This window comes from Scomber japonicus, chromosome 23, assembly GCF_027409825.1.
Source record: "Scomber japonicus isolate fScoJap1 chromosome 23, fScoJap1.pri, whole genome shotgun sequence".
Classification (NCBI taxonomy): Eukaryota; Metazoa; Chordata; class Actinopteri; order Scombriformes; family Scombridae; genus Scomber; species Scomber japonicus.
Window position 1 is genome coordinate 7,957,378 of NC_070600.1, and position 24,293 is coordinate 7,981,670.

The 24,293-nt window shown below is 40.6% G+C and overlaps 1 protein-coding gene across 1 annotated transcript in view; it reads left to right on the forward strand.

Moving 5' to 3' along the window:
- camk1da (calcium/calmodulin-dependent protein kinase 1Da) overlaps positions 1–24,293 on the forward strand; it is a 59,848-nt gene that overhangs the window by 779 nt on the left and 34,776 nt on the right. The window lies entirely within an intron of this gene.

Sequence of the window (24,293 nt, forward strand, 5' to 3'; positions counted from 1 at the left end):
GCTGTTTGGGGCCCTTTTAGTCGGGGCCCCAGGTAGTTCCCTACCTTGGCTAATGGTGATGTCTGACTCTGGATATTACAGTAATATTCCCTCTGGCATTCGGTGTACATACTGTGACATTATTGTGCTCATCAGCAGCGTTTCTAACACGCTATGACTGTTTGACACATGTGTCATCTCCTGTAGTATCACTGTAGTATTCCTGCGGAGGCTCGCTGCTCGTCTGTGGGTGCTCGGCAGGAGATTTTTAATCACATCACTGGCTCCCGTTTCTTTTCTTTGCCACTGTAATTGCCCATTTGCACAATAATGTGTAATGTTTCTGTAATATCTGTGCATGGTGTGTGTTGCGTTGAGTGATTTTACAGTCCATTAATGGTTCTTTTCAGCAATCAGCAGTGATTTCATAACAACATTACTGTTATATTATTCCTGCTGCAATATTGCCAGAGTGATTCATGTAATAGCCACTTACATAAAATGCATTTGTGGCAATTAGCAGTATTAGTTTATAGTGAAAGTTATTATGATTATAATATTTTTTTGCAGTAGTTATGTAATAGTGCTCTATCAAATTTCAGGATGTTTATAATTCTTATAATGAGTTTATTACAGCCTGTGGTAGTTTGTAGTATTATGAATTTTCATATAACATCCTTTTAAACTTCAATTTTATACTCATTTCCTGAATAATTTGCAGATATTTAAAAGTTAATTTTACAGAGAGGGTGGTGCAATTGTGTACCAAGAAAGAACAGAAAAATAGTGTAAAGTTTAGTTGGGAAGTGCAGACTCATCATGTTTAGGTTCATATGTAATAGTACATTTGTTAAAAAAAAAAAAAAAAAATACATTTAAAAAAAACTCAACTTTAGACTCCTAACAATGATTCCACTGAGAGAAAATGCATATTTTTCATTTCATTTTTCTCATATTAGCAGATCGGGTGGTTTCATAAAAACTCTATAATGTGCACATTTCCCATATATTACCAAATGACATAACCCTTTCAAAGTAATGTCCAAAGTATTAACAATTACACAACAGCTCATTTTAAGAAATGATTGAGAAAACCTACAGCTACCTAGACATTTTTTCCCCTTAATAATTTGTACCAAACTGCACCACCCTCTCTGTAAAATGACTTCAAAATGAACTGTAAATACCTGTAAAAATTTCAGGGACCAGAATGACTGTATTCTTCATAAAAACTACACGCTGTAGTATTCCAGTCAGGTGTGAATATGTGTCCTGTATGTGTTTAGTAATCTGTAATGATGCTGTGAACGTGACCTTCTTTCTTTTGATCTCTTATGGCATGACTAATACTCCTACAGTGTTCATGTGATATTCCTGTAGACTGTATTACCTGATATGCAGACGTGTTCAGCGGTGACGTATGACTTCTAATGGTTTATCTTTTTGGCACATTTGATATTATTCCTGGAGGGCTTTAACATACCGCAGGAATTTCAGTCTCTCAGCAGCAGCAACAGTTTCCCTTTTACACTTACAATCTTTTCCACTTGGACTCTCTCTCTGTCTTTCCCTCGGGTCGTAAAGGAGATGTTAACTCTCCTGCACAATTTTAGGAAATCTTTTCTTCTGCTGCTTCTTTTATCTTTCTCCCTCTGCTTTCCCCGCATCCTTCCCCCCTCTTTCTCTGTCTCTTCCATCTCTCCTCCTCGTTCAAACAGCAACAGAATACAGGCCGACACCCCCCACCCTAAATCTCTGACAGCCAGACTCAGTAAGCGTCTGTCGGCTCGGCCCGCTCTGTTTTTCCTGCTGTGAGGAGTGAGCTGGTTGGACGGCGGCCCAGAGGGGGGTGGGGGGGTTATGTGTGGGGCGGATCCAGATTGGGATTAACAGTGTGGGGATTAGAAAAACTTCCCCATGAGTAGAAGGAAGTTCAGTCGGGTTGTGTAATGATAAAGATGGATGGTTAGCTCCCTTTTCTTAGAAACACCTGAAATTTGGACCGGATGTGAAACACACACACACACACACACACACACACACACATACACACACACACACACACACACACACACACACAAAGTACGTAGGATGCAGACTGGTACAGGACTCAGTGATCCGAGTCGGCCATGTTGCAGCCACATATTAACCAGAGCTGCTGACAGATCTTTGAACTTGATGCCTCAGCAGAAAATGGAAAGAAAAGAGGGTGTGTGTGTGTGTGTATGTGTGTGTGTGTGTGTGTGTGTGTGTGTGTGTGTCTGTGTGTGTGTGTGTGGGTGGGTTGGGGGGGAGGTGATTTGTGTTAGAATAACATAGAAAAACAGAATGAAGGAGAGGAGGAAGAAGAGGTGGTGGCGGGTGAATCAGGTGCAGATGAGAGTCTGATGATGAAGCAGAGGGATAAAAGTGCAAGCTCTGAACCAATCATAAATGAGCTGCTGTAACAATGTGGCAGCCAACGAGATATTACGGGCAAGTTAATTTCACCTACAGTACCGGTGTGTTCAGGTGCAGCCGCACATGTGGGAAAACAGACCTTTCCGGCTGATGCGACTAATACCGCAGTGCTGCATCAGCAGTTTCTGAGCTGTATGTGTCCTGACAGGATGTGATGTCACAGATCTAACCCTGACTCGTCATGTTTGGTCTCCTCATGCTCGGTCACGTTTGCATACTGAGGCCTGTGGGTTATAATATTTTCTATCCCATAACACTAGATTAATCTAACCAGCATTAGCTCATGGTGTGCTATGTCTATGTGTGCGTATGTGTGTGTGCGATCTCCTCGGTGTCTTATTACCCTCCCCCAGTGTGTATGATGTGTGTGTGTGTCTGTCCCTGTCGCTCACTTCTCAATAATTCACTACCAACAGGAGTTTGTTCCCTGTGTGTGTGTCAGCAGGAGGGATCACAGTAAGAACAAGTGCTAGAGACAGACAACAGAAAAGCTGAGAAGGTTAGAAAGAGCCAGTTTAGGGGTGTGTATCAGTGTGTGTGTGTGTGTGTGTGTACGTGCATATGTGTGTGTGTGTATCCTGTGAAAGTTCGCTTCAGCTTCACATCTCAGGCTCTAGGTTGAGATTGGAGGTCAGGGACTGGGTGTACTTTGCCGAAGGTCTTCCGCAAGTAGGCCTGTAGAAAAGACAAAGAGTCGCGAGCGAGATAAAGACGGAAAGTAAAGTGGTGGCGGTGATGGGTGGGTGATGCATTGTGGGAATGTCGCTGTGACATCTAGGGCACGCTGCCCTTAATTGATGCTCTACTTCCCTGCTGCTGGCACTGTTCTCTCCACTGTTTCTGGGACTGCAGAGCCCCCCCCACCACCACCACCACCACCACCACCCTCCTCTTCTTCTTCCTCTTCCTCTCCTCTTCTTGACATGCCTCTACAATATATCTCCCTTCATCTTTCTGTCTGTCTCGCTGTCATACGTCTCTCCCCCCTCGCTTATGCAGATTTTTGAAGTTTCTTTTTTATCCACGTTATAAATATCATCCTATTATTAGAACAAAAGAGTTTATTGTGTGTCATCGGTGAGTGGACCCCACATTGGTAGCAATGTGTGTATGAGTGTGTGTGTGTGTGTGTGTGTTTCTAAATTTGTGCATTGACAAACACATTGGACAGAAATCTGAATACCTATGTCGACAAGCTTACCCTCTGCTCATCTACCCATCTGTTCTCTCCTCTTCTCTTTTTTTTCCTACCAGTTCTTCTTCTGTTGAGTTCTTCCTCTCTGCCTGCTGGTGCTCAACTGTTATTGGTTGCTGATGTTTGTTGTCGTTGTTGTTTCAGATGATTAGAGCGTGCTGCTTTGATGAAGCAGTCGTTCCTGTCGGTGTCATCAACCGCGTTGTCGACGGTGATTACTCAGATCGTGTTGTTTGTCAACGTTGCTCATGGTGTCGTTGGTGTTGTTTAATAATCACAGCCTTGTTGTTGTTGTTGTTGTTGGTTTCTGTTGTTGACATTTACCACATGTCAACAAGTTGTCGTCTGAATCATTAATGGCTTTGATGTGGATGATGCTTTCTTTTGATGCTGCTGATGTTTGGACTTTGATTTTATAGCTGTTAAATACAGTCGTTAAGAAACTTGTCATGTTGATTGTTTATGTTGCTGATGTTCATGTTGTTTATATTGTTGTTTGTGTTGCTATCAAAGGAAAATCTGATCAATTACAAATAATAACATTCTTAACTCAAGGTTCACTTACAAGGTTTTTTGTTTTTAGAGCTTTCAACCTCCGTCTTAAGGCTCTCATCAGCTGTCATGGAAATCGGTCATCTGTAATCAGGTGAAGGATGACAACTGAGGCATCTCCATGGCAACTGAGCAAATCCTATTCATTGGTGAGGACCGTGAGATGCGGCTGAAAGCTTTAGAAAAAAAAAACCCCTCATAAATTGACCTTGAGTCAAGATTATTTTGCAGTACAATAATAAAGTTTCAGGTTCAACTATAGAGTGGATTTTTATGATTCTCACCAGCTGCAATTACTGGCTTGCATAGAAGCTAACAGTTTAGCCAAATCCTGTTATTTGGAGGTAAAAAGTGAAAGTAAGGCCACCAAAATCCCCTTATTACACATTAAACAGTTGGTACACACCTTAGGCAAGCACTGTACGGTCAAGTTTGAACCAGTAACTTGTTCTGTAAGGTTTTACAATGGACAGTGTAGAGTAATACTCCTTTTATTTACAAAGTTAAGCCAAGTTAATCTATTATTAAAAGGCTGTGTACGTCTGTTGATGGTTCATGTTGCTTTTCTAAGTGTTACAAAATGTCTCATAGGAATTATGCCCATAATGATGCCAGTAAGTCATAATAAACTGGAATGATTCTTTAACCCTTTCACGTATAGTGGTGAAACACTGTTTTCTTATATATGCATGGATTGTGATGGCATAGTTCCACTTCAGCCACCACAGTGGACACTAGTGTGTCATCCTATACACTCCCACTTCATCTGCAGTAAGTTGTTTTGGTTGTAAATCAGTTGATTAATGTTATTTGATGAAAAAAAAATCCAAATGTAAGTCCAAATATTTTTCAATATGTTTTTCATGCCTAAAAAGAAATAAAAACACTTGACTGAGGTTATAATAATTCATGCATGAAAGGGTTAATAGCTTTGTTATTCATGTTAATACTTTCATCTGTCTTCTAGTCATAGACGATCTGAGGATTTCAACACACTCACTCTCAGTTTGGCTTTTGGCACACATACACACACACACACACACACACACACACACACAGCAAGACATTTAAAAGCAGCAGAGGGAATTTAAAAGTCACGTTTTACACTTTATACATGTAGCAAATAAAACAGTTGCATTTGCCAGCATCACTAAATGCTCTTCATGTAAAATTATTGATGTGTGTATGCGTGTGAGAGGGGGAGGGGTGCCATCATCATCATCTCTACACAGACTGACACGTGCGTCCAGACCTTTGAGTATTAATGATCATAAACTTTAGTCCATTATCGGATCAGTGCTCTATTTTAAGCCTCTTGACGACCACATCCAGCTTATAATGGCTGCGGGCTGAGTCTGTTGTCTTTGTGCTGTTGTGGCACACAATCTGCCCGACAGCTGTGAGCACGTGTGGTGTGTGTGTGGGTGTGTGTCTCCTCTCACCTGTGCAAACAATGTAGTCATCTTTAAGAAGAGGTATAGAGAAAGTTCATGTCCTGAAAGAAAGTCTGAGTCAAACTTTGATATTTCAGTCACACAAACATATTTATCATCGAGACATTTAAGATTTTTTTTTTGCTTGTACCCTTTCACTTCTTCACTTTCTTAGCATTTACTTGGTGTTGTAGCTGTTCTTATATTAAAAAAAGAGTCTTCTCAAGCTTATCATTACGCATCAAAAGCACTCCACACTTTCCATTTTCGTCGGGGGCAGCTTGTCCCGATATCCTGCTGTGACTCCATCTTTGTCGGTAACGGAGGCGAGGCAAAATGCTTTTTCCTCCCAACCTTTTAAGAAACTCAATTGAAGTTACAGATCTTACACAAAGGACACTTCCCCATCCTTTTCTCTGCGTTGTCAGACACAGATAAGGTAGATTATATGAAGTACGAGGCAGACAAAATGGATCCTGATGCTGTGGGGCAGCTGAGGAAATGGGACACTCATTGGTAACGCTTCAGTTTGTTTCCCCCCCTCGACTGGAGGATTTGGTTTCAGTGCTGTTGCGCAAATCCGAAAGGGTCCCGACAACAACATCTGCTGTTGTTGGGGGAATCAGGGCCGCAGCCTGCTGGGACGTTAATGTTGCTTGTTATGATGGAGTTAGCAGTTGGTAGGGTGTCCATATATCGGTGCTGGTGGTCAGCAGAGCCAGGGGACTGTCTGGCTGCAGGCTAATGGACTCTCAAAACATTGTTAGAAGTCAACAAAGGACAGTGTATGGGCTGCAGTGTGTATGAGAAGTGCTTTGGTTATCTAACATCTTTGAATTAGACAAGAATGGAGCTATGTGCTTGTGTATCGATTTAGTACAAAATGCTTTAGGAATAAAGATGGAAATCTGGTTGGAAAACAGTTTCTTGCTTTTTAGAAATACAACTGCAAAGGAATTTGAATATTTGAGGGTTCAGCATTTTCTTTGCATCTGTTCTCTGTCTCCTCTGTGGCTGTGTGCACACTCTCAAGACAATAATGTTAATATTATATGATATAGACCAGGAACCAGTCATCAGCAAGGCTCTGTATGCAGTAGTAGGGCTGCAACTTACAATTATTTTCATTATTTAACAATCTTCCTAATATTTTCTCACTTAATTATTATATCTATAAAGTCAGAAAATTGTGAAAATACCTGTTATCATTTCCTGAGTCAAAGCTGAAGTCTTTAAATGACTCATTTTGTCAGAACAACAGTCCAAAACCCAAAGATATTCTGTTTACTGTATGACAAAGAAATCATCAAATCCAAGAAGCTAAAAGCAGAAAATATTCTTTGACTAAATCATTTTTTTGACTATTATAATAGCTGCCATTAAGTTTCTTCAATCAACTAATCAATTCATTGATATGACACAGTAGACATGACAGCAGATGTGTTGTTTCAGAATTTGAGAGGCTTGTATCAGGTTTGCTTCAATGATGTAATTGTGAATGTACATTTGATGGTGTAGGTACTATTAAAGGATGTTGTTTCTTAGACGCAGGTGTTTTACAGACTTTCTTTGGACTGTCCTGGCAGAGAGGGGAACGATTGGAAACAGCATTCGAGTATTGTGTGAGGAGATGACATTTATAAATAATTAAATCCATGAATCAAATGTACATTTTTACTCTACACTCAACTCAACACGCAGACACTGTGTTGCAAAGTTCATTTCCTTGACTAAACAGTGTCACCTCGAGGTCCATTTAGTAGCTGTCTCTGTCGTATCAACAGATGAAATTTGACAGTCAGGACAAAACAGTTTCAATTTGTCAGCTGTTGTCTCCAATATCAAGACTGAACCTTCGGTCTCAACTTTAAAGCCATCATTGGCAAGTCTATGACAACTAGCAACTCAATCAGCTGATTAAGGTCATGTGATGTGATTGAAAGCTCCAGAACATCCATTATAGTGTTAAATAATAGTGTGACCAGGGACTTTGGTTGCACTGGGAGAATTTGGACTCACATGTGTTTAAATCCAGGCTCCAGCCTTGTTCACTGCTTGTTGCTCAGACCACCATGTTGTATTTTGACTATAGAACAAGGCACCGAAACAAAGACGAGGCGACCTGTTCGGTGAACAGCATGCAGAGCGTCTCAGAGATAGAACAGACCCCATTCCCTGGATAAATCACGATTAAATATTTGTCAGCAGGTGTTATGGTTTACATCAGTATAACGCTTTCAGACTGCGTTGTGCATTGGAATTACATTGCTCATAGTTTTAACCTCAGGCTTCTATACACTAATATCCTGTTAAATCCATCAAAACAGAGCCAGCAACCACTACTACAGAGCAGCCAAACACCCCCAGCTTTCAAACCATAACAGTGATTAAGTTACGTGTCACACTACATAACACCTCTGGGCTCTGGTTGGATGCTTAATTCACTCATGATTCACACACATGAACGTCGAGCTTCCTGCACATAGTCATACCTCAAAAATATGGTCAGAGCAGCCAATAAAAAGTCATTGCCATGGTTACTGAATTACTATAAGACATTCATTTATATAAAAATGTGTCAAGTCAATATTTTTATTTTAAAGGAAACTTCAATGGTAAACCTTCATGGCTGTAGTATGAGCTTTTGTGTCAGTGGCATACCTCTACCTGAAGAGAAAAGCAAGTCAAAAGCAGCTTAGCATATTTTCCCTGGAGGCTGCTGCTGCTGCTGCTACTGCTTCTGACATAGCCAGGGCAAAATTTAACAAAATACCAGAGAGGAGGAGGAGGAGGAAGAAGAAGAAGAAGAGGGAGAGATAACAGAGTGGAAATGAGGAAGTGTAATGAAAGGCAAAGAGGATAGGGAATAGAGGCACACATAAGCCTAAAGGGGTGGCCTCGGGGGCCCCTATGGGGGTCCTGTTCCACCGCTGAAGGATAAATATGTTGGAAGTGACTTTTCAATCAGCCTTTCATTGCGTTCACCATCTGCTCTCATCAGAAACTCTGCAGTATCTCGTTTTGCTGTGGAAGAACAGCTTTTTCCACTGTTTTATGTCGTACAGAAATTGACTGTTTGCAGATTGGTCATTTTTGAAAAGAAATGTCCTTGATTTTAAACAGTGGTAGATGAAGCAGATGTCCGATTTTCTATTTGGTATCAATTTGATTGTCTAAAATGATAACTGTGGCTAGCAGACATTATCAAATTTCGTTTGACAAGTTAGTTACGTATCTACGAGGGATTTTGCATAAGTAATAATCAGTAATGCAGATAGAATGACTAAGTAGGCAAAGGCAAATAATAGAACAGCAGTTTTAAAGTTATTTAGGCAGCATTTTATGTTTGTTTGATATATAGGTACGTTTTTTGCTCTGTGTTTTTTTATGTATGATCATTTATAATTAATAAATTCCATGTGACGTTTACTGACATCTTGTACATCTTGTAGGGTTATTGTTAAACTGTAAAATATCTGTAAAATATATCTTTGACGCAAGTGTTTGATAACAACTGTTGAGGGATCATTCCAAAAAATGTGTGTTTATGTTTATATAGGTATATTATAGGCCGATAAGTTAACCCTATATCGACTCTATCCAGTTTCGACCTTATTTACTGCAGTGCCGCCTTTAAAACCAGAAAAAGACAACACTCATGACATATATTTTGATATCCAAAATCTAAGGTAATATCTAGTATCTCGATACTGATATAAAACATAGTCCTAGTTCATAGGACGGCAGACACCACTTCCCATGCATGTAATGTAGTTCCATTTACAGAGCTTCACTAGCTTGTTGTGCTACATAACACATAAGAATGTCAGTAAAAAGTCAAGTGGTTGTGTTATGTTGCAAAACAATCTAGCTACCACTGTGTGGATAACAATAATGCACGCCTATAGTTTCAAAGTGCAACATAGCATATAATTGTGCATGAGTCATTTTTTGCCAAATCAGTATTAAAATGAGCTGTAACTGTTAGCCATTATTTATTAGTGTGAAAATGACCAGTTATAAATAAACAAAAACATATATATAGGTAAGTGTTTATGCTGAAACACATTGAAAACAGTATTAATTGATGGTAAACTGTAACATTAAGGTCACCTGGGAAATGAGAGGATGAGCGACACTGTTATACAGAATAAAGAATGAATCATCAGACATCGTCAGACTTTCTCAGTCTGGATCTATCCATCTTTCCTTCTCGCTCTCTCTTGTGAGACTGTCCGCTGCAGGAACACTGAGATCTGGGCTTGTCTTTCTTTCTGCTCCTGTTGAGACAGCAGAGAGCAAGACAACGGGTTGAACAGCTGTGATTGAGCGAGATAAGGAACCTTTGCATCCAGCCCAGTCCGGTGATGCAGTGGTGACTAAAACTGTGGGTTACGTCTGAATTAGAGCAAAGAGGGTTTCTGTCAGAGATTTACACTGCTTGCCTGCTAACAGTAAACAGGCAGTTAAGTACGTGTTTGGTTGTGTGTTTTTAGCTGTCCTAGAAAATGGTGCCAAAACTAATAGAGAATGACCAGCTTTATTCCACTAAATTACCCAGAAGTCAGAGTTATTTCCTTGTGTGTGGAAAAAGCATGTTATGGCATAAATTAAGACTTAAATCCTTCAATTAAGGTCATCAGTGTTGTCGTGATAAAATGTTACAATTTACCCATGGGATGCCCCCACTTTCCCACAACCTGGTTAGTGTGCTTCAGTTTAGTATTTGCTTAGCTTTAGAACAGTAGCTAGAAACGAATTTCGCCCATAATGTCAATAGAGAACATTAATATTAATGTTCCAGGACTGTCACACTATGGCCCCAGTTACACCTGGTATCGACATGTGATATTATCTGGATACATTACCTGGATAATAGCATCCGATCAATCAATGGGTCTTTGCATTTACACATGGTATTAAAATGCGTTGTTTTCTGAGCCCACCTTGAGATCGGATCCCAATCTACAAACTAGCCAGGTGGAGCTGATGGAGATGTCAAAAAACACGTTGCGTTCCACAAATGGATGTCTTTCATTTCTAAATCCCTTTTTGTGAGGGAGTGTTTGCTCATAGATGTATTATGAAAGCTGGATATGGTGCCACCAGTTGTCCTCGCAGCCAGTTTTTCCCCAGTGGTTACGTGTGGTATTGCAACAAAAAATCCCCCTGTGTCCCCAAAAGCATTCTTAGACCACCATTGTAAAAGAGACATCTGTAAAACTGTTGACAGGACACCTCGAACTTCAAAGAAGGTCAATTATGACTCTTTCTATTATGCATTTTTGATCCATGGAGGTTTAAAACTTTCCTCAAGTCGAGAAAAAAGCAGTGTAAGAATCCATGACATCTTCACAATTTAAAGTCTATGGCCAGAGAGGTAATTCGGGGATGGGGTCAGTGGGGGAAACACTACAGCACATATTTAGTAGACCGCATAACGTAAAAGCAAAACCAGGCTGTACAGATTGCATTTCCACCCACTGAAATCTGGTCACAATGTGAGCCTGACCAGACCCAAATGTGGTCTGGCTGATCCAACTGCATTACGATCACAATGTGTTTGACCTACTTTTTTACACCTGCATTAATATGTGTTTTTCCTCATTTAGATGATGTATACAGAGACAGATTGGTGTAAATGGAGTATATGTGCCGTAGTCTTGACATTTCTGTCACTCAGGCTTCTTAAAATGTGTCGGCATAATTAATATAAATACAAATTCATCTTGTAAAATGCATTTCTTTTTAGCAAGGAGAAAAAAAAGAAAGTCAAGTAAGTTTATAGTAACGAAAAACACAATTTTCTTTGATGAAAAAAGGGTGATTTGTATTAAGGTCAGTGCAACCCATGTTCATTCAAAGATGGCACAAGATTTCAGCTGCCCTCACAGCTACGACTGCTGCTTGTTTAAATAATGCTCAATGAAAAAAAAGGAGTGTTTTATTTGTTAATAACTCAGCGGTTCTTTGCCTTCATTTAGCATTTATGTCAATATAATAACCTTTCGGCCTTATCTTATAACAATCAGATTGCTGAGATTAGTTTTAGTGTAACAACACATATCCAACTAATATTTGGCGGGCATGCAGCATGTTGCCATGGTAACAGCCAGCTGTTGCCCATCAGATTGTGAGTGATCGCTGCCGTTAATGGAAGCAGCGCCGCAGCAGCTCAACTGCCGGATAGCACACACTCTGTCTTCTGGACAGGTAATTTAGGGCAGACTACACACACACATACACACACACACAAAAGTATAGACATAAGGAAACACAGAAGGAGGCAAGCTCACACACACACATGCACATTGTTGAAAGTCACAAAAACATAACCCACGGGCACACACAGTGATAAAAAAATGTCAGAGAATCTCACACACACACATACACACACACACACATAGACACCTACAAACATGCAAAAAGTAACGCACATATAATGTTACTGTAAAATGTCACGCACACTTTCTGCTCTGGTAAGCATTATACTTCACAGGGTGACACACACACACTCATCTGCACCTTGGAGGCTTTTTCTATATAATAGCAGACCTACTTTTGACCGAGTCCCATTACTGTACTGTAGATCATTGTGTGTGTGTGTATGTGTGTGTGTTAGTATGTGCGTGTTTGTGTGTGTGTTTATTTGGCTCAGCTCGCCCCAGTTGCATTTAAGTTGTCCTTGAGCAGAACCCAGCACTACACACACACAAATCTCAGAGTGGTTAAGTTTTATAACATCTCAGTGTGAAAACAGCTTTAAGGAGAGAGAGACACAGAGAGGTAATGTTAAAGTCGATGTGTCATCTGTGCTTTACACCTAGTTGTGTTTGTTGGTGTGTGTGTGTGTGTGTGTGTGTGTGTGCGTGTGCGTGCGTGAGAAAATGTTGCATGCGTCACCAGTCTAGTCAGAGTAGCACTGTGTTCCAGCAGTGCTGTCTAGCTTTCATTCATTTGGATGAACGCCACTATAGCTTTGCAGTGACACACACGCACACGGTACATAAGAGTCAAGCTCTGTAACAGATGTGTGTTTCATCATTTCATTGTGTGTGCTGATGTGATGACATCATTGCAAAATGACAGTCAGTCGACATTACATCCACATTTTGTCTGTTGCAGGGAGAACCTTCTGTACCTCATGTTCATTTCACGTTTGTGTCACCGGGTTCCTGTTCAGCTCTTTACAAGTACGCAGCATCCCTGGTTTGATTCCAGCTGAGACTTTTGCTGCATGCTGCTCCCTCCCTGCCTCTCCTGTTTGTCTCCCAAGGGTAACCATCCAATACAGGCAAAAAAAAAAAAAAGCTAGCATGAAAGGACAGATTATTAGTGGTACTGATTACGCCTCTAACACACACACATACACACACACACACACACACACACACACACACACAGTTCACTGGGTTTTTTTTTTTTTTTTACTGTACCTCGGTTTTAGGGTTGTGGTTTAATATGATTTCAATACAACAGGGGAAAAAAGGAAGGAAGAAAATATTACGCTTCTTTTTTTTTCTTTAAAAAAAAAAATGTAAACATCCAACCATGGCTTATTTTCCGAAACAGTTTATTTACTGCAGAGGAAACTATTACTGATACAGTTTAGTTGTGCTGCAGTAAAAAAAAGAAAACAACCCATCTGTTTTCTGCAAGGAGTCAGAACACCTGCTGACAGCTGTTTTCTACCAATTTAAGATTCCTCAGAACTGCTTCTTACGACGTGCTGTCCGACCATATCTGGAAATCATATTTCTTAATAGTTTTTTCTGAAAGGCTTCACTCAAAGGTTGCCGTCACAGAGAGGGGAGAGGGGGAAGGGGGGCGAGGAGATAATGATGCATAGAGAGATAATGATGTAACCAGGGTAACTTGACTAGGCCAGCAAGGATACATCCATTTTATCCGAATTCTATATCTACACTGCCTAAGACTACTCATAATCCCTTAAACTACTCATTACTGGAAAAAGTAATTACATTATTGGGTTGCTGCCTAACACTGGTAGGTAATGCTTATGAAAGTAAAGGGGAGAAATCTGATCTGACTTGTTAACCTGAAACCTTAATGGTAGACACTGGCTGCCAATTGACTCATAGGAGTATGTGTCATTTTAGGGCTGACATCATTATTAGGTAATATCATCAAGCCCCACTTCAGCGATAATGCTAAACTAACATCTCAGACACGTAGCTGACTCTCCCGCCCATGCTGCCAATATGTGAGCATGGATGGCTTGCCGCTGGTGACGGGGGACACTCCCTCTTTGTAACCAGCCGCACCTAGAGCACCTTCTGCTCCTGTTTACACACCTCCCGTGTTATGACGGTGTATGTTTAACTCGTGCTATCGTGACGTTAGCGGTGATTAAATGAATATGGAATCTATCGCCGGAGCCAAGATAAAGCTGAAGATAAAACTGTATCACAGCTCTGTTAACACCTGTTCTCTCGTGTGTGACTGTGTTTGGATGTGATAGCGTCGTATTGGTTCAGGTTTGCATGTGTACGAAAGAGATATAGATTGACTGCGTGGAAAGTGAATGCACGGTTTCATCAGAGGCAAAAAAACAAGTATGAACATGTATGTGTGTGATGGAAATTGTTTGCTGACACCTGGCTACAAAACAGCATCACTATTGTCGTGATGCTTTTTGCAATAAGCTTGTTTATACAGCCACAAACAATACAATAGAAACAGTTTTCTCCTGAATCTCCATAGCAGACACATAGATTTGCTTAATAATGACTAATTTACATGTCTAACAACAGGAGTGGGAACAAAGAGCTTTATACAGTATAACAGCTTGTTGTGGAGAGACTGCAGAGCCAGTCAGTAACACTCTCACTCACCTTCTCTTTAAACAGTCTGCTAAGGTTTGGATTCCAAATGCGACTAATTGGAATAAAGTTCTCCTGTAAAGCAAAAAAGCTGAACAATTGCACATTTCTGATTCTTAGATTGGTGGATTTGGACCGTCATTGTAAGTTGTAAGTTTTGTGCAGTCTTTTCATATTGGGGTACATTATACTGTTAATAGACCAGTGCTGTGTCTCAAATCGCGTACCTTTGTACTTACACACGATAACTACTTTTGTTGGACGATATATTGTCTCAGAAATTATATTATTGTCATTTTAAGATCATTTTATACCACTGATATAATGATAATATGATAACATAATAATGCAAGGGGGCAGGGGGTGGGATGGAGAGTGGGCGCTTCACTTCTGTAAAAACACAAACTTTAATTCCATATAAGCAGCGCTGCTCGCTTTGGCAGTCTGCAGGAATGGAGGACACTACTTGCTTAGCCAATATGACATGAATAGCCTCTTAGCTGCTAATGTGAAGTGTGGTAATATTGAGGTAAAAAAATATCACGGTTATTTCCATGTATCATACGATAAGTCCATATGTAGACATGATTTTGATAATTACATTATTGTACAATAAGTCGATAACGTAATTATTGTGACAGGACTACTTACACTTAATATTTTGAGTGTATAAGTGCATTCACACTGAGACTTTGGAAAAATCCAGTGCACTATTGGTGCACTCAAAACAGTCAAAAAGTTGCAGTCGCCATCTTGGCTACATAGCAGAAGGGGAGGGACCACTTTTCAAACTGGAAATGGCGACCGAGGACATTGTAACTACAGTGAACATCGCTGCATTATACAAATGCATTATACATGTGTTTTTAGCACTAAGCACCACTATACTGTCACATATAAACCATTAGTGTTTCTTGGGTTAATTTAGCAACGCTTACTGCTAACGCTTGCTGCTAACACTAGCTTGCTAACTAGCTAATCGTCATTTCCAGTAAGTACACAACAGCTATGTTTGAGACACTAACCTGTCGAAATTTGCGTACTACACAAGTAAATACATAATGTACACAGTGTACTGCAGAAGTTTGAGTTATTTGAGACATACAGGTGCTTATCTCTACATCAGCTAACAGACGACTCAGAAGTAAGGAGGTTTCTTGGCATCCTCTATGACTGTGAACCAGTCGCTCTTCTGTTAAAATGAAGGAAATGGAAGCATAAAGCAAATACAGTGATGTTTACTTACAAAGTGTGATACGTGTAGATAAAATATAAAGGACAATAAAAAGAAGCAGTGTATTAGATTGTGTTTTGCTTTCTATTCTTTGGAGGCTTCTCAGACCTATTTTTATGTCTGTTTACTTACATGTGTTCTGGTCTCTTAAGTGAATTAGATTTGGGTTATTTCTACCAGACAGGTTGTATGTTACGTTACAGTGCTGATAATATTATACACATACTAGAATTTATAGGTCGCCGTGTTTCTGTAATTGTTTCCATTCAATTTTTAGGGCATTTCAGACCATCTGCCACCACAGCAGAGCAGAACCACAGCTCAGCACACATCTTCCACCTGTGTGTAATTATTCATCACATTATCTGATTAAAACCCAACATAAACCTCTCCGAAATCACACAAACCCCTTTATTTGTGTTTTGCATGTCTGTTCCGCTTTCATTCTTACCGCCATCTGTCATCCATGACAGCCAAAAGCCTTTACTCAAAGCCTTTACTTTACCCCGTTTAATCTGTAGCCTCTAAAAGAAGTGATGTTGTGCACTGTCGAGACATGATCACGTCTGAGCCGGATGTGCTAGTTAAGTTTTGTGTAACCAGGACCAGATGCACAATAACCACAGAAACCTTGGTATTTCTGTGCATGTCTAACCCAATGTTATGATGAATTATTCTGTACAGTTTCTAATGCAGTGTGTAAATCAATAGGAGACAGCTCACACAGTTCCATGAAAAATAATAGGTCAATTAAAACTTCTCTCTCTGATAATAACTCCCTCAAAACCCTTTCCTACAAATCCAATACCGGTGTCCTCTCCTCATGGAAAAGCACTTGGTAACCAGGGGCAACAACCGAATGCATCGTCTTCTTTTTAACGAGTCTGGCCAAAGTGTCGCCTGGAGCTCCACATATCTAGTTACAGCACAGGAACTGTAGACGAGTGGCAATGATGACCAACATGATAGAACTGTTTTTGATTTTTTTTTTCTTTTTTCTCACATAAAATTAGTGTTCCCAGGAGTAAAATGTTAGTTTAAAAGTCCTGATCCATTGTGGATCGTAGATAAGGACATTACAATGAAACTACTAGTATATGTAACAATGTGACGATGTCAGCTGTTTCGTTCCAGTACTTATTTTTGCATGTCATAGACATAGAAAACATGGTCGCCGCTGGATCATCAGCATGTCCAGAAAGCTGCATTTATCTTTATAAAGGACATCATCTGTTCCTGGTGATATATATGAGCTTCTTTATTCATAGAAAACAATAAGTTTCCTCTTAAGGGAAACTCTCCACAGGATTCCCAAATTGTACCACATCATGACTGGAAAGCCCTTCCTTTAAATGGGATGTAAGTAGTGAATCCTAACACGCCAACCTATATTGTTTGATAATGTACTGTTAATAATTCCACCCTACATCCAAGTGCGCCAAGAGAGCCTGGCCCCCGAAATGACTAGAAGAGCCCTCAATGTGAATTTGAATAATTGGGAATTATACCAATTAGAATAATTGCTCTTCAGGATTTTGCTTAACAAAGACTTTTTATGTTCTTTTCATAGGGAATGACAGCGGTAATATTATTATTCAGCTATAATAGTATTGTGTCTGAGATTAGTAGCGCTAATGTAACAATTGCATTTTACTGTTAATTGTAATCCATCACACTAATCATTAATTAGCTAAGAAAGCTAAACAGACAGTATTGCTATACACTTATAATATACATCCCTTCCTCTGTGCCCTTCCCAGCTTCAATCACTACTACAACCTCCAACGAGTCCCTCAACATGCTAGGTCATGTCTTTTTTTTTATCTACAGCCTTTGAAAAAGACTGGCCATTTCCAATTATTTAACCCCCCCCCCCCTTCCCCCCATTTACCCTCTATATATCTCTGTCACTCAGCATGGTCCTTGTTATACAGTCTCCACTGCTGTGCCGGCAGTGTGTGTGTGTGTTCCTGTCGCTGCAGTCAGCCTTGTACATTGTCGCCACATTTGATGCTATTGTGGGCCATCCATTGCATCCGTGTATGTGTGTGTGTGTGTGTGTGTGTGTGTGTGTGTGTGTGTGTGTGTGTGTGTGCATGAGCGGTGAAGGGAATCACCAAGGTCAGAGGAGACAAACTGCTGAGTCACCTTCTGCTCTTTCATCAAAACAGCTTGCTCTCTGTGGCAGTTTATTTAAGGAAGGTTCCACTGCTTTCTATTGTAGGTTAGAGGCCATTCTTGAATGGTACGTCAGTGTTGACATCAGATATCTATATAAAAGTCAAATTTGGCTCAAATATTTCAATAACACCCAATTTTACTGGAACCGACCCTCAGTGGTTTGACACTTGCCATCTATCTGACACCCTCAACTACTATTGCTGTTAGAGTACTGATGTTAGTGCCAGAGCACGCTTACACACAGGCCGAATCTGTTGCCATGGCAATTAATGTAAACATTAAGGGAAGCCTCCTGACATCCCAGTAGTGGTCAGGGCTGTTGCCATGGCAAATCCATACTTCAGTGGCCCCGTTTGTGTGTGCGCCTGTGCGTGTGTGTCCTATGTGATGTGAGCACACAAAGCAGATAGAAAGCATCGTCTTGCTCTCTTTCCAGTGGAGTCGCTCCCCTTTTTCCACTGAGTTACACACGCACGTATGCACACGAGCACATACACACCTTATGCCACTCCCGAATCCTTTTTCTTTGTATTTCTCTTGTCTCAGGGGAATTCATTTCATCATGCTTCATGAATGCTTAAAAAAGCAATCTGCCTGACAAAATGTCGAAGAAGAATAAGCTGTAAGCTGGTAAATGAATTGGGAAAAAGAAAACTGCCAAAGAAGGTATTGTAAGCAGTTTTAAGATAATAAAACATCAAACAGTGTTCAAATAGTGAAAAAATCATACTGCATATTGCCTTCTTTCTTTTTCTTCATCTTTAAACCCAGTAAACACTTCAGGCTGCTACACTGCAATAACAGTAATCTTGCAGGTCACGTTTGTGTCACAGTTTGAGGAAATCTTGATCGCAATCTGAGCAAATTGTAGAGAGAGATGGACAGATAGACTTCAGACATGATTTGAAGCATGTCCCAGTAGAATTGTAGAATAGGACATGATGCAAGTAGTCATGTCATCAAAAGAAAATGCAGCAAAGCAAAAAACAAGCCGGTGCTGTTTTGTTTTGTTTAGTTTTTTTTGCCATATATGCCAGTGTACTTCAAGTCCTATTCTGATTGGTTGCTTTGTAGATATGGATCGTCGTAACATTGTGAGATTACGGTTTGAAATTTCAGACACTGTTAGACTTTTAATGCTGAGGGTCAACGCTATCTTTGGTCACTAAAGCTCTTAAGTCATCTGTTGAACCACCGTTTGGATTGCTGAACATGTTTCTGTTTTAACTGTAAACCTTGGCTCAGGACAGATCATAATCACACATTGTATAAGTCTGAGCATTTCGCTTAGTGCCCCTGTGTCAAATCAAGTGATCTAACACGCTTTTAAAATGTTATGTTGTAATCTCCACATCTCTGGACCATTCCTCCGATCACTGTTTTGCAGCGCCTTCATCCGTTCATTACTTTTTCCTTGGTTTGGGCAAGTGACAGGTGTGTTTCTGGTGTTTTTGGGTGCTCTGAAATGCATCACGATGATGATATAAAGTCACACAGATGACAGATTGTTAGCTTAGCATGCTAATCCTATATAGACCATATATTTACAGACATCTGCAGATAGAAACCGATGACAGTAGGGGGAATAAACAGATAATTAGAATAGTTAATCATAATAGAATTAAGATAATTTCACTTTCAAATCAAACATCCTAAATAAGTGGAAAGTACTGTTCCTCCATCTCTTTTTATACCCTTTTTTTGTTGTTGCCTCAAACATAGCTTAACTATCTGATGTAAAATGCTAGTTCAGTACACTTTCACAACAAATATAGAAATAAGAAATTTGAAGATGTACACTTAATATCCAGAAATTCACATTATAGATACTACTGACTGTCTCTGTAACAAACTTCCCACAATGTCTTATATTGGCCATACATGGTTCAGCCATATACTAGGTTTTGACGTAGTCTTGTTTAGCCATGCTAGTGTTGTGGTTCTATGGAGGCTGTGTTGGTCTGTTAGTCCACTACTTTGACTTACAGTATGTGTCTCAACTCTGTTCTGGATTGCTATGAAATTTGCACTGCTGCTTTGCAATGTTGGAATGCTAACACTTTAAATAAGGCCTAAAACACAATAAACATTACACTTTCTAACGATTAGCATATTAGCATTGCCTGCAAGCTATTAAACATGCTGACATTAGCAGTGAATGACTAAATAGGGCCTCACAGAGTTGAGAGTGGCTTCAGACTCCGGTTCAAGAGTTGTTTTGGGTACCAACATATCAGTTTGTTTTGTCTCCAGGTTGAAGGTCCCAGTGTCCAGATAGGCATCTCTTCTTCTGTTGAATCTCTTCTGTTGTTTCCTTTGAACTTTGGTTTTTAATCATGTTCTTTACATCAGTTTACACACCTTTAATCTCAGCCTCGCTCTGACATTGATTCATCCGTTTTGACGTTCTGGTTCATGTTTTTCTGTTAATGTTTAATTTTGTCCTACAGTATAGAGCTCAGCATGCGTATCCCATCTGTTGGGGCATTGCTGGTGGAGCGGAGCCAATTCTTCACGCCTATACGGACAATGGGTGGGATTACACTGTCTTCAGCTTTTAGACCCAATTCTGGTTGATGTGTCTGTTTCGTGGATTTTTGGGCTAATTGCATAGAAGACTGTATAGGCATTTTCTTTCAGCTCTCCCTCTCTCTCCCTCTCTCTCCCTCTCTCTCTCTCTCTTGTCTTCATCTCCTGCTGTCAGAGCCACAGTGAGAATACAGACTATAATTGGCACTTAATTGCTGCCGTGGCAACAGTGCTATTTAAGCCTACGCACTCTGCAACAAAGGCATATAGCGCGCACGCTCGCGCACACACAAAAGAGAGGAAGGAAGACACGGAAGGAGGGGAGGCTCTTAACCTTCTTTCCCTCGTTTCTCTCTGAACATTGATATTCTCTTACAGATGGAGACTAGTGAGGTTTGTGTGTTAGTGTGCGCTTGCTGTGTGTGCGCACAAGTGTTTATGTTTTCACCTGTCCTGTTTTTCCGCTCCGTTGCGTTTACACAGCGGTCGCCATAAAATCCGTACCCATCACGCCGTGCCTCCCTCCTGTTGCCATAGTGATTCAGATAAGCAGTTTTCCACCTGTGGGTTGGAAGCTCATCAAAACCATGTGTGCTCAGTGAAGTCACATCAGCTGTTAACCCATCTCTGTCTTTTAATTTCACAATGGGATAATAGGTGAAGGATAAACTCATTAGTCTTGTAAATTGGCAGTCGGAGCCAAAATGAAACCAGTACTTTACAATAAATGCTTTACATGTCGGATAAAAGATGCGATCGCACCCTCTCCTCACACCTTCCTCCTCCTCCTCTTCTTCTTCCCGGTTCAGTGGACTGGAAGACGCTTCAGATGAGCAAAATGTTCTCCAACCCCAAAAGAGCGAGTGGAAGTTTGCCAGGTCTCATCCACCAAACCACACTACCTACCTGCCGACCACATTTCATCTCTCTCTCTCTCTCTCTCTCTCTTCGCCAGTGTCGTTCTCTCCTTCCTCCCCGCTGCACGCAAACCCCTCCAATCATTCCACCGTTAGTCTTTCTTCTTATCTCTCCCTTTCCTCTCTGCTCTACATTGGGTCATCCCTGCTTTCTTTGCCTCATTCACACAGCCTGTCATCTCCTTCTTTGTATTTGTGCACATGTTTCAGCAACTGGCCTTTCTACTTTCTTTTTTTCCCACTGATATCCAGACAGTGACTCGCAATCCAGCCACTTAGTTTGCTTTGCACATGAAGACAATAGCGCACATGTATTCGAGAGTGTATGTGGTTTTGCTCGGTGATGATGTCAGCCCCGGTCCTGTATAATTGTCCTTGTCCGTGCTCTGTCATTATCGGGCCCTCTGCCATGTGTGTGTGTGTGTGTGTGTGTGTGTGTGTGTGTGTGAGAGAGAGATGAGGCCACTCAAAGGCACCCGCTTCTGCTTTGATTAAACTGCTAATTCTTGACCGGGCATGAATAGACCTACAGAGCTGACATTATTCCTCTCTGCATGCAGATGTGTGTATGTGTGTGCATGTGTGTAATCACTATATAATTACTATATAGTGCACTATATTTATCCTGCACCACTTTATTTGTCAAATTTGTTGATTATCAAGAAAACTAAATATTTTCTGTTGGTCAGGACAATAGAAGACATTTGGTGGTTTGGAGGTTACCACGGGCGACAGTGATGGACATTTTCACCATTTTCAAACATTTTAAAGACCACACGACTAATCAACAGATTCATTTATAATGCATATAATGGTTGGCTTCATTAGATGACATCATCCTTACAAAATTGTGGCATTTTTTTCTATTTTTTTATTTTATAGAACAGATGATTAAGCAAGGTTGCTCAAAAATAGCAGTGTTTGGATGATAAGAGACAGTTATTACACTTGCAGCACCATCTATTATAATGTATAAATAGAATAATCCAGACGATTTACAGTCCAGCAGTTGTTTGGTCTGCTGTGAACAGCGGTGATTTAGTAGTGAGACAAAAGAGCTGGTGGTGCTCCCTCACACGCTGCAGATGGAGCAGCATGTCAGTGAAGGAGCTGCCCACAGCGCTCTGGGTTTTATTGAGGAGGTGGAAAGTGTTGCCAGGAGTTTGGCCAGAGTTAATTTTTTTTTTCTCCACCTCCTGTTGTTCTTAGACAGAGCTGTACTTTGTAATTTCTTGAGTTGTGTTTGAAGGAAGATGCTTTGGAAAAACCCTAAAACTATTAAACTCCTTTGATAAGATCCTTCTCATAAATAAATGCTATACAGTAACCCGCCTACTTAATAATTAACTGGCTGCCTCAGTAATATCAGACTGCACTGGAGCTGCTGGGAGCTATTAAAAGTCTAGGGGGAAAAAACAACAGGAGGGACCCAAGGGAAAAATAACAGACCGCTGCTCTTTTGTCTTGTCTATAATCTCTCTCCATCGATTGGGGTCCAGTACACGTGCGTCAGCTTTTAAATCGGATGTTTAAAATTTCAAACACAGCTTCCTTCATTGCAGCGTTCAGTCAATGTGGCTGTCAAACGTTTAATAGATGGCCACAGCCTTTGTTTTAGTCACATGGTCTGTTTTCCCACTATGGCCTTGAAGCCTCTTCTATTAGAGAGTTCTCTGTGTGTGATTGATACTCAGTGGCCCTCAGATGGGTTACACCGAAACCTAATGTTAGCACTGCTGTGTAGAATGTCATTTATGAAACATGCACCATATAAAATGTGCAAAGTGTATTTTGAGTCCTGCTACCTTGTTTCAGGTGGATTTTTGGAAGAATCTATGACCTTTTGGGATGAATGTATTTTCAGCTTGACACTGATGGTTGCTGTCAGTCTCCACGTTAAAATGTGTCACTGTCACCTTGCCAGCCTATTCAAGTCTCTCCCTCTGTATCTCTGTCTTGTTCTATGTGTGTGTGTGTGTGTGTGTGTGTGTGCGTGAGACTGTTTCCCTGCTGGATATGTGCATGATGGAGATACACACACCGCCACTGCCAATACATTTCCTGCTCAGCGCACTGACGGAGCCAGTGGAGCTCGACTGACACAATTACACAGGTTCATACAAGAGGAAATGCAATCAGTGTTGCCGCGGGTAACAGCAGCGGGGACTGCCAGCTAGTCAACCCCAGACACCCATGTAAACACACACACACACACACACGTAGGCCAGTGTATGACCACAGCTTCCAGATATTATACAAGCAGGTCCTTTTCACTCTGTGTGTGTGTGTGTGCGTGTGTGTGTGTGTGTGTGTGTGTGTGTGTGTGTGCGTGTGTGTGTAAGCAAATGAATTTAGGGTTGACAAAATGTGAAGTGGACCATGCTGTCCTCCTGCTGTTGTGGTAGCAGTGGAGGTGTATGTGTGCTGCTCCATTCACAGCTCTTTTTCACATACACACACACACTCACACACACACACACACACACACACACACACACACACACACACACTACCTCTCCTCCTTTTTCTCTTCTGATATTTTTCCTCAGCTTGAATGAACAGAGCGTGTTCACGTGTGTCTGCTTGTGAATGCAAATAACGTACACATCTCACCTTTGCTCATGCAGTAATCAATTTTCGTTGCCATTGGCGACAATAGCATCACTTCTTCCTGGAGATCAGGGCACATCCACATGTTATTGATGGTCACATACCTGTACATTGACATATATTTCACCTTAAGCACACGGATGAACAGCTGATATAATACTGTTGAAGGTTTTCCTGTGATTTTTACATCATCACTTCTTAGGAATATATCTCTCTTTTCCAGGGATTTCCCAAAGTTTGTGTCTAAAATGATGAGGTGATGTTATTATCTTGTATCTATGAGATTATGTGGTAATACTGTTTAGTAGATTCTCTTAAAACGACACTAAGTTTGAAATGGAAAATCATACAGAGAGGTTC